Here is a 16,546-nt window from a genome sequence, read left to right as displayed (position 1 = left end):
AATCTTAGCCATCCCCGCAAGAATTTAACCTGCCACAATCAGTCCCCACCCGTCCCCGCAAAAATTTAACCCATCCCCACCCATCCCCGCAAGACCCAATCCGGTCAGCTCTCTCAGTCTCTCTCTGGATTTGAGCCACAGCACTGCAGGCAAGGAAAGAACAGAAGTTGGAATTTGGAACGCTCTGGTGCACACATGTAAGACTTGTCTCTGATTCACTGGCACTGTGTGCTGAGAGGTCGCCACATGCATGCGCCAGTGGGTCCGGTGACATCTGATGCTCATGACTGTGTCAGAGCTGAGGTCTGCGCACCAACCCGGGAGCAAAGGGAGCAAATAAAGACCTGAGCGGTCCATTCAGTCTGCCCAATAGTCACACTCATTATCTATTCATGATTAAATCAATGAGTGTGATATTATATACTTTCTTTGGTGTTTCTGGGACATAGATCATAGAAGTCTATCCGGCCCTATCCTTATGTTCCAACTGCTAGAGCTGCCATGGAAGCCCACTCCAGTCTATTCATCTTATTTGTGGGACACAGATTGTAAAAGTCTGTCCAGCAATGTCATCCTGTTCCAGCCACTGAAGTTGCTGTCTAAGCCCTTTTCAGCCCACCCTAAACCAGATTGCCATATATTAGACACAGACCATACAAGTCTGCCCTAGTTAATCACAGCCAGAGTCGCCATCTAAGCGTCACTCGACACATCCACACCAGGGCCGTGCCTAGGGTCTCTGGTGCCCCCCTGCAGACTATCAGTTGGCGCCCCCACCCCCTCCGTCTAGCAAAGCAGGAACAGAAGGGAGCAGGCAAGTAAGCTGGACCTCAGGAAAAAAATAGCACTGTATGTATCCCTCATTGATAAGGCTCTGACTCTAAAGTTTAGCAATTTCATTAAAGCAAAATGTATTTTCATAACACTTCAAAGATTTCCAACTCAAAATAGGAATGCTAATTCAAAATGTGAGCAAAGTCCTCTTAGTTTCCAAAGATTCTTTTTCTAATCTCCTTTGCACCAAAGGATATAATTCAGATCAAACATTTGTCTCTGATCAACTATCTCAGATCAAATATTTATTTCAGATTAAATATTAAGGTTTCCTTGCTTACAGTCACTTAAATCTACCTAGCCTTTATATAGCTTATAGGATTTAAACACTCTTAAACTGAAATTCACCCTTTTCTATTCTTCATAAACTTCAAGTAATCCTGAAATATTCAGATCCTTTTTCACTAGAGAAATCTCAAACTTCAATCTCCACCAACCTCTTTTCATTCATATTTTCTCATTTACCACATAATCTGGCAGTCTTTTATAATTTCAGTCAACACACACAGGAACTCACAGCTGCATGTCTCTCTTGGCCAAACGGACAGTCAGTTGCTGTCTCACTCTGTTCCCTTCCGGGCAGATTTCTAACAAAAGCTGATCATCCAATCAGAGAGCTCTATTTGAATGCAGATTAACATACAGACACTGTAATGGGAATTTTTAGTGAAAAACACTAGATAAACCCTTCGTTTTTGGACCAAACTTCACACTTTTGATCAGAGCCATGCCCTAACATTAAGGCTGTAAACACTTCCATCATTTTTTATTCATAAATATGCAAATGAGAACCTCCCAAAAACGGACTAATTTGCATACGATTTAAACAAATCTGAGCACATGACAACCAAGTACAGAGTCCCAGCACCTGAATTCTGCAATTAGATTTAATACAAATACTTTTAAAACTTATTTTTAGCACTTTTAAAATTTCAGGTTGTCTTTAATTTGAATGCGGTTCAAGCTCTGAAGCTCACCCTGAGTGAGGAATTAGCCACAAACCACAGCATATATAGCAATTTGGTTGCATTCTTTAAAATAATTTGAAGAGCCTGCCTGCCTCAGTGAATAATGCTGTTGCTTTCACTTCCGGTTTTAGGGCAGGGGCGATCGCAACTTCAGCTAAAAGATTTTGCAAGTGAGTGGAAGGCAGGGACCGCAGGGCAGCAGCGCCTGCCTTTGGCACGGCCCTGATCCACACACATGAAGCCACTTAAGTTTAGGTTTTTTATAACTTCCAATTTCTAATTAGAGATCCTCTGTATTATCCCACGCCTTTTTAAATTCCTTCATCATTTGTGTCTCTACCACCTCCTTAATGGAAGACTTTCCACATTTGTGCTGTTAAAGCAAGGAGGAGGAGGCAGCACTCAAAGAATTTGGTACTCGGTAGATGAGAGGCTGGCGCAGGTGTAGCTTACACTTCCATGGGAACCCCGCAGGAATTGTTTCCATCCCCACGGGAATCCCAGAGAAACTGCTTCCCGCGGGAACCCCACAGGTTCCACGTGATTCCTGCAAACCCCATTCCCATGCAGGTCTCTACATACAATTACAAAACAAAAAAAAAAGTAAAGCAAGACTTAAAGTAGGATTTTAACCTGGGTCTCTTTGTTTGCAGTCCACTGTACTAACCACTTAGCTGTACCTCTGCCCTGCAGAGATGTCTTTGTGCCCATTTTCTAAGAGTGCTGCCATACAGATGTCTATGTCCCTTGTTTTCCCCTGTTCATAATTTGGATGTTCCGGTTTGTAAAATGACTGTTCATGCTGGACGTTTCCAGCACATGGACATTCATCTCACATATTTTCGAACAGGATAAACTTTTTTATGTCATCGAATTGAGGCTTGGTGAGATGCTCCTCTCTTATGCATATGATAATCCCAGTTCCTGATGTGACAAAGCTAGCACTCGGGGCCCCACAGAGAAGCAGCTAATCTCTGAACTACGGTTCCCAGAAGCCCTTGCAAGCAGGAGAGAGGAGGGTAGCCCCAAAAGGGTGGAACGGATTTCCAATCACAGCAGGGGGAGCAGTGGCTCAGTGCTAGGGGAGCCAGTTACTCCCTTCCCCACTAGAGGGAGAAGGGGAGGTGAAGCTCAGTCCCTTAGCTGCTTCCCCTGTATATAATTCCCTCCAGCTATGAGGAAGGAGAGGAAACTGATTGAGAGAGAAGCTGCCATGGAGTAGATGGAGGACGGAAAGGGCCTGCCACTGGAGCTTCCCTGGGGGGAAAGAGTAAGCTGCCATGGAGTGTGAGATTGTAAATGTAGCCCTGTCCAGCACGTGAAGGCAGTGTGGGAGGTGTGATGTGTGAGGTAAGAAGAAAGCTGCCAGCCCTGTTTGGTACAGGGTCCTCCGGGGTGCTGTGAAGAGGACAGGGTCATTAAGTAGTGGTTTCCTTTGAAGAGACTGTTTGTGAAAGGGTTGAATTATTGGGATGTATAGAACTGCAGGCTGAACTTTGACTGCGCCCTTCTGAGGGAGAGGGGAAGGTAGTGCAAAGGAAGTGCGCCTGAACTGTTAAGGAACTGAATGTTGGCTGGAGTTTGGAACCTGGCCTGAACCCTGTTTGTGAACTGCATTTCAATTTTGAGAGTGGAACTGAATTCAGAATAAAGCACTTTGGTCTTAAGTCCATATGGCAGTCTTTGTTCTTTGCTGGAGACCTGTGAGCCTAACAGGGCTGCCGGCCCCAACCCAGAGTGGAGGAAGTGAACCCCGTTACACTATTAATCCTATTGATCTTGTGAATACCATTTCATTGGGTTGAATAAAATCTAGGACTGGGCATTGAATAATAAGCTAAAACTAAATCCCAACAAAACAAAGGTTTTCTGGTATAGAAACCAAGGAATATCAATACTCTTCTCACATTTTCGAAAAATCAGATCTTAACCACTGAATCGCAATCTAAGGTTTTGGGCCTAATCCTAGATTCTTCACTAACTTACACTTCTCAAGTGAACCACTTATGGCATAAGACTATATGTAGATTAAAATAACTTATATTACTAAGATCTTTTTTTTTTACCAAAAGGCATTCACTCTTAGGGTCCAGATGTTGATTTTTAAATTAAATACATTTGTCAGTGTTTCTTCTTATTTTATCAAATTGCACTGGTTCTCAGTTACTTTCAAGGTAGCTTGTTTATTTTATCAAATTCTTCATGGCATGGCTTCAGATATTTTGGTAAATATGGTTCTTATACCGTTACATAGATTCTTATCTCACTTACGGAACAAATTAATTATTTGCCCCTTCTCTTAGGAATATACGCTTTCTTAGTGTGTGTCTTTGGAATGCTTTTCCTTAACTTTAAGATTAGAAAGAGATTATTATAAGTTTCGGAAGAATGTCAAAACTTGGCTGTTTGAATCTTCAGTTGGTTATATTACTGCATTGTTGAAATTTTGGGGGGGATTTGCTTTGAATTGATTTTGTATTTTGTTTTCTGTAAAGATTGTACATCACATTGAACCCATTTTGCTGCAAACTGCGGTTTATAAGAATATTATTGATATTGATATTGAGTGTATGCAGAACCATGTCAAAGCTTTGCTATAATCTAAGCACACCACATCTAGCACTGATTCAACTCTCTGGTCACCCATTTAAAGAAATTAATCAGATTTGTCTGACAAGATCTACCTCTAGTAATACTATCCCGCCTCATGTCCTGCAATCCATTGGATTCCAGAAACTGCACTATTCTCTGTTTTAAAAGCTTTTCCAAAAAAACACAACCAAAAAGATATTCCACTCAATGTGGAAATTAAAAAGAGTAAGACAATACTTCCCAAGGACCGTCTTCCGTAACCTGGTACAATCATTGGTACTCAGTCATCTAGACTATTGTAATGCACTTTACGTTGGCTGCAAAGAACAAATACTCAAAAAACTGCAAACAGCCCAGAATACAGCAACTAGACTCATATTCAGAAAATCAAAATATGAAAGTGCTAAACCCTTACGAGAAAAGCTAGACTGGCTCCCACTCAAAGAACGCATCACGTTCAAAATATGTACCCTAATTCACAAAATCATTCATGGTGAAGCCCCAGCCTAAATGTCAGACTTGATAGACTTACCACCCAGGAATGCTAAAAAATCATCTCGCACATTCCTAAATCTTCATTTCCCCAACTGTAAAGGTCTAAAATACAAACTAATGCACGCATCAACCTTTTCCTATATGAGCACACAGTTCTGGAACGCGCTGCCGCGCAACCTAAAAACAATCTATGAACTAACCAACTTCCGCAAACTACTGAAGACCCATCTTTTCGACAGGACATACTACAAAGATCAACACATGTGAACCCCCACATGTATCCAAAACTGTCTTACAATGCTTTCTTGTTATATTACTATCATGTTTTTCATTATCATGTAACCCAAAATCCTTCTGTAATACCAAATGTCTATTCACTTCTTATTTCCACTATTCATGATGTATTGTAAGCCACGTTGAGCCTGCAAAAAGGTGGGAAAATGTGGGATACAAATGCAATAAATAAATAAATATATTTTTAAAAGTGCATATGTATTACCATTACAAAATCAGAAATACATGCAATACTAGCACAAATGTGAAAAGAAATAAAGACAAAGTTAAAGAACTTATCGCACCAACCAGAAATAGATTGGTGGCTGACTCAGAAATAGTGCCCCAGTTTCAAAATTAATATAGGACACGCTAATCTTCAGAAATTGATTCTAATCCAGAATCACTCATGCAGTTCCTTGCTTCCTTAGAGCATCCAGTTCTTGCCCCTGGGGTTTGCGAGTTAATAGATAAAGACATAACTATGGAGAAAATAGTGCAAACTATTAAACCACTTCTCCTGCTGTGAGCTCCCGGTCAGGGTGACCTGTCTGTTGAATTTTATCAGGCTTTTATGAATCTTTCAGTCCCTAGGTTTAAGCAACTTTACAGTGGTCTCTTTAGTTCAGTTACTGAAACAAATAATTGTACTAGAAAAACTGGACAAAGATCCATCTCAGGTACAAAAATACAGGCCTATCTCTTGAACCAATGACGTCTGCAAAATATGTGCTATAATCTTAGGTAGCAGATTCAGTAAGGTTTTGAACTCTATTATGCATGGAGAACAAAATGGATTTATGCTGGGGAGATTAGCTTTGGACAGGGCAAGACTATTCTGTGATATGATTTTGATTGCAGAGAGCTCTGACACATCTGTACCAATGCCTCTATATACAGAAAATGCATTTGACCAGAAAGAGTGGTATTGCCTATTTCACGTGTTAGAATGGTTTGGCCTGGAAAATAGATTTGTAGGAGTGGTAAGAATAATAAGTATTATATTCTTCCCCAATGGCCTGAATTTCAGTTCAAGGAGTCCAGTTAGATTCTTTTCAGCACTACCATAGGACTACACAAGGTTGCCCAGTCCTCACTATTGCTAAGCATTGTGCTAGACCTCTGAGCTAGTGCCATTACAGCTGACATTAATATTCAAGGGATTAACTGTAAAACATTAAAATCTAAATAGTCAATGTATACTAATGACTAAGGGCTCTTTTTACTAAGCTGTGGTAAGTGCGCGCTTACCCACATCTTAAAAGAGCTTACCAAGGGACACGCTGAGGCATCCTGCAGTAAAAAGCCCATTCTATGCATGCAAACCACATGCAAAAAAAATTGGAGGACAAGTGTCTGGGCGGAGAGTGGGCATGATAGCACAAATCAGCGCAGCCACATTACTATGCACTGATTAGCATGAGATTAGCACGTGATCACCCGCCCACAACATAAGTGGTGATAAGGGATCATATTCTAATTTTTTGGTAAAGGCCATTAATTCAGAAAATGAAAAATTGCCCATTTTCCGGCTGAGGTAAGAAAGGCCTTAGGGATCCTTTTACTAAGGTGTGCTGAAAAATGGCCTGTGGTAGTGTAGGCGCAGGTTTTGGGCACGCACAGAATCATTTTTCAGCGCACCTACAAAAAAATGCCTTTTTAAAATTTTGCCGAAAATGGAAGTGCATCAAAATGAAAATTGCCGCACGTCCATTTTGAGTCTGAGACCTTACTGCCAGCCATTGACCTAGCAGTAAAAACTCATGCAGTAACCGGACGGTAATGACCTATGCATGTTAAATGCCACTTGGCACACATCCGTTACGTGCGCCCGAAAATAAAAATTATTTTTCAGACGCGTGTATCGGATGCTCACCAAAAATGAATTTACCGCAAGAGCCACATGGTAGTCAGGTGGTAATTCCATTTTGGCGCACGTTGGAGGCGTGTAGACACTTACGTGACTTAGTAAAAGGGCCCCTTAGTGACCAGGAAAATCCACATAAGGGTGCACTAAGGCCACATTTTACCACAGCTTAGTAAAAGGAGCCCATAGTGATGTACAACACAGTTAAACTGATCCTTTATGTTTGACATTTCATAAAGGAGTTTGCTCAGATAGCTAGATATGGGTACTGCCATTGTAACTAAGCAACATGGACCAAATTCTATAAATAGCACCAAAATAGTGGTGCCAAAAAACGCGCTAAGCGCTATTCTATAAGAGGTGCTGGAAGTTAGGTGCCATTTATAGACTAGCGCTTAGCGCCGGAATCAATGCCTAACTTTAGATGCAAGAATTTGCACCAAGCAAACTCTGGTGTAAGTCCACATGTCTAAATTAGGTGCAGATCCCCCTTATTCTATAGCCCCTGATCCACCCATGACCTTCTCATGTCCATGCCCCCTTTTTAGACCCATAATTTATGTGCGGATCCCAGCGACTAAACAATGTGCGTGTAAATTGTAATTGAGGCCAATTAGCACCCACAATTGCTTATAAGCACTCAATTATCATCTCAAATTGCTTTCTTATTCAATTTTATTGCATGTGCAAATTGAGAACTTACAGAATATATCTTATTTTCCTTTCCAATGGACCTCTTTCTTTCCCAGTGGCAGTTTGCTTTCCTAAGCAGACAGGGTTTGTTTGTTTTTTTATATCATCCAACATGTAAATATGTTAAAAAGCAGTAGTCCCAGCACAGACCCCTGGGGAACCCCACTATCTACCCTTCTCCATTGAGGATACTGACCATTTAACCCTACTCTCTGTTTCTATCTTTTAACCAATTCTTAACCCACAATAGGACACTACCCCCTATTTCAGGACTTTCTAATTTGCTTTGACTAAATCCATGTTGGCTTTGCCCAGCAGCGATATCAGGCTCACCAGTCTATAGTTTCCCAAATCACCTCTGGAACCTTTTTAAAAATTGGCATTACATTGGCCACACTCTCCAATCTTTAATAACATGCTTGATTTTAAAGATAAATTACATATTATTAACAATAGCTCTGCAAGTTCATTTTTCAGTTCTATCAGCACTCTGGTATGTATCCTTTCCAGTCCAGGCAATTTGCTAATTTATCAACTTGCATCATTACATCTTCTAGGTTTACAGAGATTTGTTTCAGTTTCTCTGACTCATCAGTATTGAATGCAGTACAAACAGCAAAGGTGATCCAGGAAATGAAGGACAGATGAGAGATCACAAAACTAATTTTTATTGAAGAGGGACTAATCTTGGTCAAGTGTTGGCTTTGCCTTCATCATGCGTCACCGAAATCTTCCAACAAAAAACAAAAAGAGTTCAGGAGAGACATTCATCGTCTGTGGAGTGTAATAACATTTAATCTCATTGCATCGGTTCTGTGAAGAAACAACATGTGGCCCTAAACCTTCCCAACCCTCCTACACCTGTAGGCCCTCAACGGCCTACCTCAAAGTCCATGGTGGTCTAGGGAGGTCCTACTGGCAGAAGCGATGCCCACTCATTCCTGCTCATTGTGGGTCCAGCCACAAAAAGGCCACTGTGACCCCTAGCAGGTCTCGGGCGAGACTCATAACAGGCAGAAGGAAGGCGGAATTACTCCTGCCCAACGGATACTCCCCCCCCCCCCCCAAACCACCATGGGGGCTTAGGGCCAATTTCTTTTCTTTAGTGGGGGAGGGGAATCAGGAAGCAAAAATGCCACTACTGCTAATTAACAAGGCACTGGTCAGTATTCAGACCAGTGCCCAGTAAGCTCAGCAGTCTGAATACAGCTGCAAAATGGTTAAGGCCCAGCTACTCCCAGTCTCTGTCCAAGCTCTGCCCACAGATCATCTCGGCAATACCTAGACAGTGCAGATGCACTCTGTAGTGATATTCAGCAGAACTGTCTGGTAGTGTTACTGAATATCAGAGCTGAAGTAGCCAGTGTGGATTTAACTGGGAAGGAGTCCTCTTACCCAGTTAAATTCTTTTGAAATTGAGTGGTATAAATTATATTATTCATGTGTTTTAATGGACTAGTTTTTAAAGATGCATCATGTAATTGGGTATGGAGTAATTTATTTAATATACCTGCTTCCTGTGATACAACCTAAGCAGTTTACATAGTCCCCTGAATTCTATAACAGCCACTATAAATTGCAATTTGCATGTGCAATTTAATTGAATATTGAGCTAATTAGTGCCAGTAATTGGGCCCTAACAATCAATTGTTGGTGTTAATTGGCTTCAATTAGAAATTACACATGTAAATTTAGGTGCTGAGATCCGCATGTAAAAATTACACGTGGGTCTACAAAGGGGATGTGGCCATGGGAGGGTCATGGACAGATAAGAGGATATTAACGTGGCATGGGGATTTACACCAAGGTTTCACTGGTGTAACTGGTTGCACCTGAATGTAGTTACGGTTCCCCATGCTAAATGATCTACTATAATAAAACTCACCCTCAATGTTCTGAAGACAACATTCTGAAGTCACTCAGTCACTCCCTAAAGGGTTCATGGATTCATGGTGGTGAAGCCACAACACTGACCATGTCTCTCTGCCCCGCCCTCACATGACGGACCAATCAGAAAAAAACACCCTCAACATTCTGAAACACAAAGGACCATCACAACACCGTTCCCAGGCAACACTAGGCAACGTAAGACGGACCAATCAGAGGAAACTACATGACAATAAGGGAGGAGCATTCACCAGCAGAATGGCTCATTATCTGTGCAGCACAGAGAGCACAGAATCACCGCTGGAACGAGAGAAGAATATTCCTGCTGTGGGTATGTGCAAAAATAGACCGGGGGGGGGGGGGGAAGAAATTTTTAAATGCCTAATGCCAGTACTGAAGAGTGCCAGAGGGCCCATAGCAAAGACTATATTTGGGATCACTTGACATGGAGTCAGAGGAGCCGGAAAACAATGTGCCCATCACCATCTGGGATGTGGGCGAACAGGACAAGCTGCGGCCCAGCTGGAAGGATTACCCGCGACCCAGCCAGCAGCAAACAGCGACCAAGGAAGGGGGAGGAGTAGGGAAACACGCTCCTTCTCTGCCTAGAAATCGCTGGAGACTGGCTGCCAAACTAACGAAACAACCGCACACCGACGCACCACCTCCATCATTCAAAAGGCATCCACTCTTTCTTCAACAGAAATGCAAACTAATAATACAAAACAAAGAATACCCATTTTCTCACGCAGCTACAGGTAACTCCCCACCCCCTTCTTCTTCCCCTTTTGCCAAAGCGGCCATGCCCAACCATCCCCAGCCTCAGGCAAGCCGTCTCCCACCTCGGGGATTCCCCGAGCACCCGGAAAAAGACGGCGCAGCTTCCCGCAGCGCATGTTCCAGCATTCTCCTGCAGCCGGCCTGAAATGGACCGAACATACCGGATCACCACCCGATGGCCCGAGACCGTGCTCCTCTCCCTTCGGCCAACTTAAAACAACCATCCCCGTCCTCAGGCAAGCCGTCTCCCACCTCCAGGATGCCCAGAACCCCAGCCCAATGGAAAAAGACGGCGCTGCTTCCCACAGCACATTTCTCTTCCAGTGTTCCCCTACAGCAGCCCTGAAATGGCCAAAAAATACCGACAGACCAAGAACGTGCTCCTCTACCTTCCGCCCATCTAAAACAACACTGCTGCCTCAGCACAACTCAAAAATAAAACGGAAAAAACAATCCACCACTCAGCAAAGACGACCCCCCTACAACCACATTTACATTTCACCAACAGAAACACCCCCCTCCATAAACCTCCTTGACAGACAAAACCACACACACACAATACAACAGACACACACCCTCAAAGCCACACACCAATCCATCCCACTTTGCCAGCATAGCACAGCACATCCCCCAAACCCCCAAGCAAAAAAACAAAACAAAAAAAAGACACACATCAACAACCTGCACACACACCCCACCCTCACACACACACACACACACACACACAAAATAACTCTGTGACACATACACACACACAAAAAAAACCCCACATGCTAACGCCCGTTTCATTGGTTTCGGAAACGGGCCTTTTTTACTAGTATTCTATAAAAAGCACCTAACTTTGAATGTCATTTATAGAATAGCTCTTGTTTTCAGTTTCATTTATAGAATTTATTCCAATGTATAGGTACTTTCTCTGTCCCTAGTGGGCTCACAATATAAGTTTTTTTTATACCTGGGACAATGGAGGGTTAAGTGACTAGACCAGGGTCACATGGAGCTGCAGTGGGAACTGAACTCAGTTCTCCTTATTTTCAGCCCACTAACAATTAGACTAACCATTAGACTACACCTCCACTCAACTCTTTTTATGTAGTATTTCTTTAATTATATGAAGACCATCATGACATACTTATGCCATATTTATGTTATTTAGGGGCCCTTTTACTAAAATGCATTAAGCACTTAACATGGAGTTAACACCAAAACAGGTTACCACATGACCGCGTTAAGGGGGGGTTGCAGTAGTTTGCCTGTTTCCACACATTAAACCACGTGTTAATGAATTGTCCTGAATGTTTTGGTCAGGGGATGTGGCATGGGTAGAGAATGAGCGTGGAAGCATTAGCCATCTAGCGCATTACACTTACTGTACACTAACTGCCTAACACACAGTTAATACAAGACCACTTACCACTTCCTAAATAGGAGGTGCTAAGGGCTAGATTCTATATATTGTGCCAAAAAATCAGCACCAAAAAAAAGCACTATTCTATATGCCATGCTTAAAGTTAGGCACAGTTTATAGCATAGCGCTTACATAGAAACATGACAGTAGATAAGGGCCAAGTGGCCCATCCAGTCTGCCTATCCTCAGTAACTACTAACTCTTCCTTTCCTAAGGGATCCCACATGTCTGTCCCATGCTTTCGTAAATTCTGACACAGTCCTCGTCTCCTCGACCTCCGCCGGGAGGCCATTCCACGCATCCACCACCCTTTCTATGAAAGAGTATTTTCTTAGATTCTTCCTAAGCCTAACTTCATCCTATGCCTTCTCATTCCAGAGTTTTCCTTCATTTGAAAAAGGCTCACCTCCTGTACATTAATGCCACGGAGGTATTTAAACATCTTTAACATATTCCCTCTCTCCCGCCTCTATTCCAGCCTATACATGTTGAGGTTTCTAAGAATGTCAACTATCCAGCTTATTTTCGAAAGAGAAAAACGCCTATAGTGCGACCTAAATCGGGAGATAGATGTTTATCTCGCAAAGGCGCCCAAATCGGTATAATTGAAAGCCGATTTTGGGTGTTTCCAACTGCACTCCATCGCGGAAATGAATAAAGTTGACAGGGGCGTGTCGGAGGTGGAACTGGGGCGTGGTTATCAGCCGAGGAGAGATGGGCGTCTTTAGCTGATAATCAAAAAAAAGGCGTTTTACCGTGATTTTGGGTCACTTTTTTTGGACCCTTTTTTTTCACGAACAAGTCCCAAAAAAGGGCTCCAACTGCCCAGATGACCACTGGAGGGAATCAGGGATGACCTCTCCGGACTCCCCCAGTGGTCACTAACCCCCTCCCACCAAAACCCAAAACCCACTTTAAAAACTTTTTTCCCAGCCTGTATGCCAGCCTCAAATGCCGTACCCACCTCCATGACAGCAGAATGTGTTCGATCCTGTCACAGCCTTTCCCTGGGTCAGATGTGGCTCTCGGGTGCAGTACAGGGTCACATCAGCATTGCATTGTGGTGGGTGTAGGGTATTGGGCTCGGTGATTTCATTAGCTTGTGTTACAGTCTCACGATGTTGGTAGTTGGTAGGCTCTTCTCCCATGGTGCTTTTCCCCCTGCCTACTGGGTCAGAATGTGCCCTGTTGTGTTTCCTGTTGTAGTCCATGCGGTAGTGGCCATTTTTGTAAGCTAGTTTTAGTTCCCTTTCCTGTGTTAGCCACGTTACAGAACTTAGTTCTTAGCTTAAATGTGGCTGAAAGAGGGCATTGTACAGCATTCTGCCAGCTCTGACCTACTGCTCATCTCAGTACCAGGGAGACTCGTTGCCAGTGGGGCACAACCTCTGATCTGCAGTTAACTGTGAGTAAAGGCGGTTATTCCAATAAAGGACGTTTTCGTAGAGATTAGTCTTCAGGTGTCAACTGGTGTGCCTATGTTATATAGCAGCAACCAGTCCTAGAGGCCTGTGTGTATGCAGGTCCCTGGAGCACTTTTAGTGGGTACCGCAGTGCACTTCAGCTCGAGACACCACCACTACTGAAAGGCTCTCCGCTCTCTCTCATTCTCCCCCCCCCCCTCGATGCACCGTTTATGTTTATCCCTCCCTGCAGTCCCTCATGCGCATGGGCTACCAGTGTACGTTTGGTGTGCTGCAGGCTGGGCAGTAAGGAGTAGCTCAGATGAGGAGAAGAGCCATTATTCTGGCAGCAGCTCCAGGAGAGAAGCTGCCCATGTTCCCTGAGCCACTGCATGTCTTTGCACCTCGGGCCTGTCAGCTCAGTGTGATAGTAGATGACAAGAAGTTTGTCAGCAACATTGTGAGACTAAACTCCAGTCTGTTCCGAACCATCACCATGTCAGACCTGCCGGAGATTAGGAATGGGGCTTCTGCCCTTGAGATTTCCTACAATGGGGAACCTCAGTCCTGGTTCCAGAGGCAAATCAGAGGTTCTCAGTACCAGCCCATTCTTAGGGACCACATCTGCAAGGATATGAGTGTGCTGATAGCTGCTCGCATGAGATATGTTCCTCTGGCTCCTGGCTGAGACTGGCGCGACTTGCCAAACATAGAGGTGCGGCTCTCAGATGGTACAACCACCAGGAAACTAAGGTATACACACCACCAGAAGAAGAATGGGCGCAGTAGCACCGGTGTGCTCAGAGGCGTCTGCTCCTGTGCAGAAGGTATACCATGTGACCCAGCAGACAGACCCCTTATCCCCTGGTGCCTGCCCCACACCGGTAACAGACACAACCACTGGGCAGGCTTGTATGGGAGACTAGAGTGGGCAGGCTTCTTCAGTACCACCGTCACCAATCCAGAGCTTATGGGCAAACAGGGTCGTGTTCTTCATCTAGAGCAGCATCGTGTGGTCAGCGTACGTGAGTGTGCCCGGTCCCAGGGTTTTCCAGATACCTACAGATTGTTTGAAAATATTCTCGATAAGCATAGACAGGTTGGCAATGCAGTACCACCTCCTTTAGCTAAAGCTATTGGACTGGAGCTGAAATTGTGTCTTCTTGCAAAGCTGAGAGAAGATGCAGCAGGAAACATTAAACAGGAAAAAATGGACACTACAGGGAGGGAGCAAGAGGGATAAATGCTGCATTCCGGGGGGGGGGGGAGGAACGAGGGAGCAGGATAAACACTACATTCGGGAGAGAAAGAGGGAGAGGGATAGATATTGCAATGGGGGGAGAAGCAAGGGAGAATTGCTGGACATGGGTGGATGGAGGGGAGGACAGGGGAGACAGGAGAAGTGCTGGAGATGGATGGAGGAGAGGGCAGGGGAGAATGGAGAGTTGCTGGACATGGATGGATGGAGGGGAGGGCACAGGAGAGGAGAATTGCTGGACATGGATGGATGAATGGGGGCAGGGGAGAGAGGAGAAATGTTGGACAAGGATGAAGGGAAGGAAAGAAAGGAAAGATGCACACGGATGGAGTGGAAGGGAGAGAGGAGAAATGCTGGACATGGAGGGAAAACAGAGGAAGTACATGCACATGGATGGAGGGGAGTGGAGTGAGGAGAAATGCTGGATATGGATGGAGGGAAATTGCTGAATTTAAGGGCTGGATTGGAACACTTTGAGGGCAGATGTTGAAAATGGAGAAAGGATAGGGACAGGGCTACAGATGGTAGACAGGACACATAAGGACACAGGAGGATGGTGGACATGGTGAGAAAAAATATCAAATGGAAAGAAGACACTGCATAAAACAGAAGACACTGGGACCAAAGCTAATAGAAAAACTAAGTGCTTAGACAGCAAAGGTAGAAAACACTTTTTAAATTCAGAATTTATTATTTGGAATATGTCATCTTTTGGAAATATGCATCTGTGATATTTTGCATGCAGTTTTCAATTTTTCTTGTATTGCTGCATGCTAAGTCTGGCTTCTTGAGGTAACTTTCCAGTTCAGTATTTTGCCTTCATATCTGTTGTGTCATGTGTTTTTCATGTGTGATCAAGATGCAGTATTCTGCTAGAGTGTAGTATTTGCAGCCCTTTTTGTTTTGTTTTGGTTTTTTGTTTCACTAGGTTGTGTACTGGTGTTTTAGATCCAGGTGTAATTATAGTGCTGCCTTTCCACACATATGGTTGTAGCTCGTCCTGTCCTTGGAATTAGTGCTGTTATGGTTTGGTAAGGTTATGTGTTTTTGCACAAGTTTGTGTATAGTGTTTTGCAGTGGAGAGATTGTGTGTTGGCCTTACTGAGGTGGCACCGAAACATCAGAAAGGGTGTAGAGCCTAAATCATGACACACTACCTCTTGAAGGATCTATATATAGTCATTAATAAAAGGAGCTCATTGTGAACACTATCCACCCTAAAAGGGTGTTTTGTGGCTCTACATGAGAATTGTGGTATTATGATCCCTTGTTTCATATTATTGACAGTCTGCATTTTCCGTATGGTGATATATTGGTGTATTAGGTCTGCCCAGTGTAATATTTATGGTATAGTAAGGTTATGAGTGTGTTTTTGCACAAAGTTGTGCATAGTGTTTTGCAATTGAGCGATTGTGGTTCGTATATGCTTTGAGCAACCACTTTATTCTTTGACATATGATACATATCTAATATCTAAATTTAATAAAAGGTATTAATTGTGATTATTTTATTTTTACTTATTTTTTTTCTGTGTGTTGTGAGACAATTATGGATGTAAACCCCGTCCCTGGCCCCACCCCTAACCCCGCCCCTTTAGCCTCCCCAAACAGTTGGGCCACCGAACGCCTATGCACTGTACCCACATGTAGGTGCCCCCTTCACCCCTAAGAGCTATAGTAGTGTTGTACATTTGTGGGCTTTGGGGGAGGGGGGTTGGGTGTTCAGCACCCTTGCTAAGGGAGCTATGCATGTGGGAACTTTTTCTGAAGTCCACCGCACTGACCTAGGGTGCCCAGTTGGTGTCCTGGCATATCAGGGGGGCCAGTGTACTACCAATCCTGGCCCCTCCCACAACCAAATGGCTCGGATTAGGACGTTCTTGAGCTGGGCATTTTTAGTTTCCATTATTGCTAAAAAAAACAAACGCCCAGCTCAAAAACGTCCATTTTTTCGAAAAATACGGTTCGGCCCGCCCCTTCACGGACCTGTTCTCGGAGATAAACGCCCATGGAGATAGGCGTTTCCATTCGACTATGCCCCTCCACATGTTTTATGACTGAGACTGTTTACCAATTTTGTAGCCACCCT

General features: G+C 43.7%; 1 pseudogene; it reads left to right on the top strand.

Annotated features, from left to right (window-relative positions):
- Positions 1–13,459: 13,459 nt before the first annotated feature.
- Positions 13,460–14,443, top strand: LOC115461914 (annotated as a pseudogene).
- Positions 14,444–16,546: the final 2,103 nt, after the last annotated feature.

This window comes from Microcaecilia unicolor, chromosome 2, assembly GCF_901765095.1.
Source record: "Microcaecilia unicolor chromosome 2, aMicUni1.1, whole genome shotgun sequence".
In the NCBI taxonomy this organism is placed as follows: Eukaryota; Metazoa; Chordata; class Amphibia; order Gymnophiona; family Siphonopidae; genus Microcaecilia; species Microcaecilia unicolor.
The sequence above is the reverse complement of the archived record's forward strand: the minus strand, read 5'-3'. Positions and strand labels throughout refer to the sequence as shown.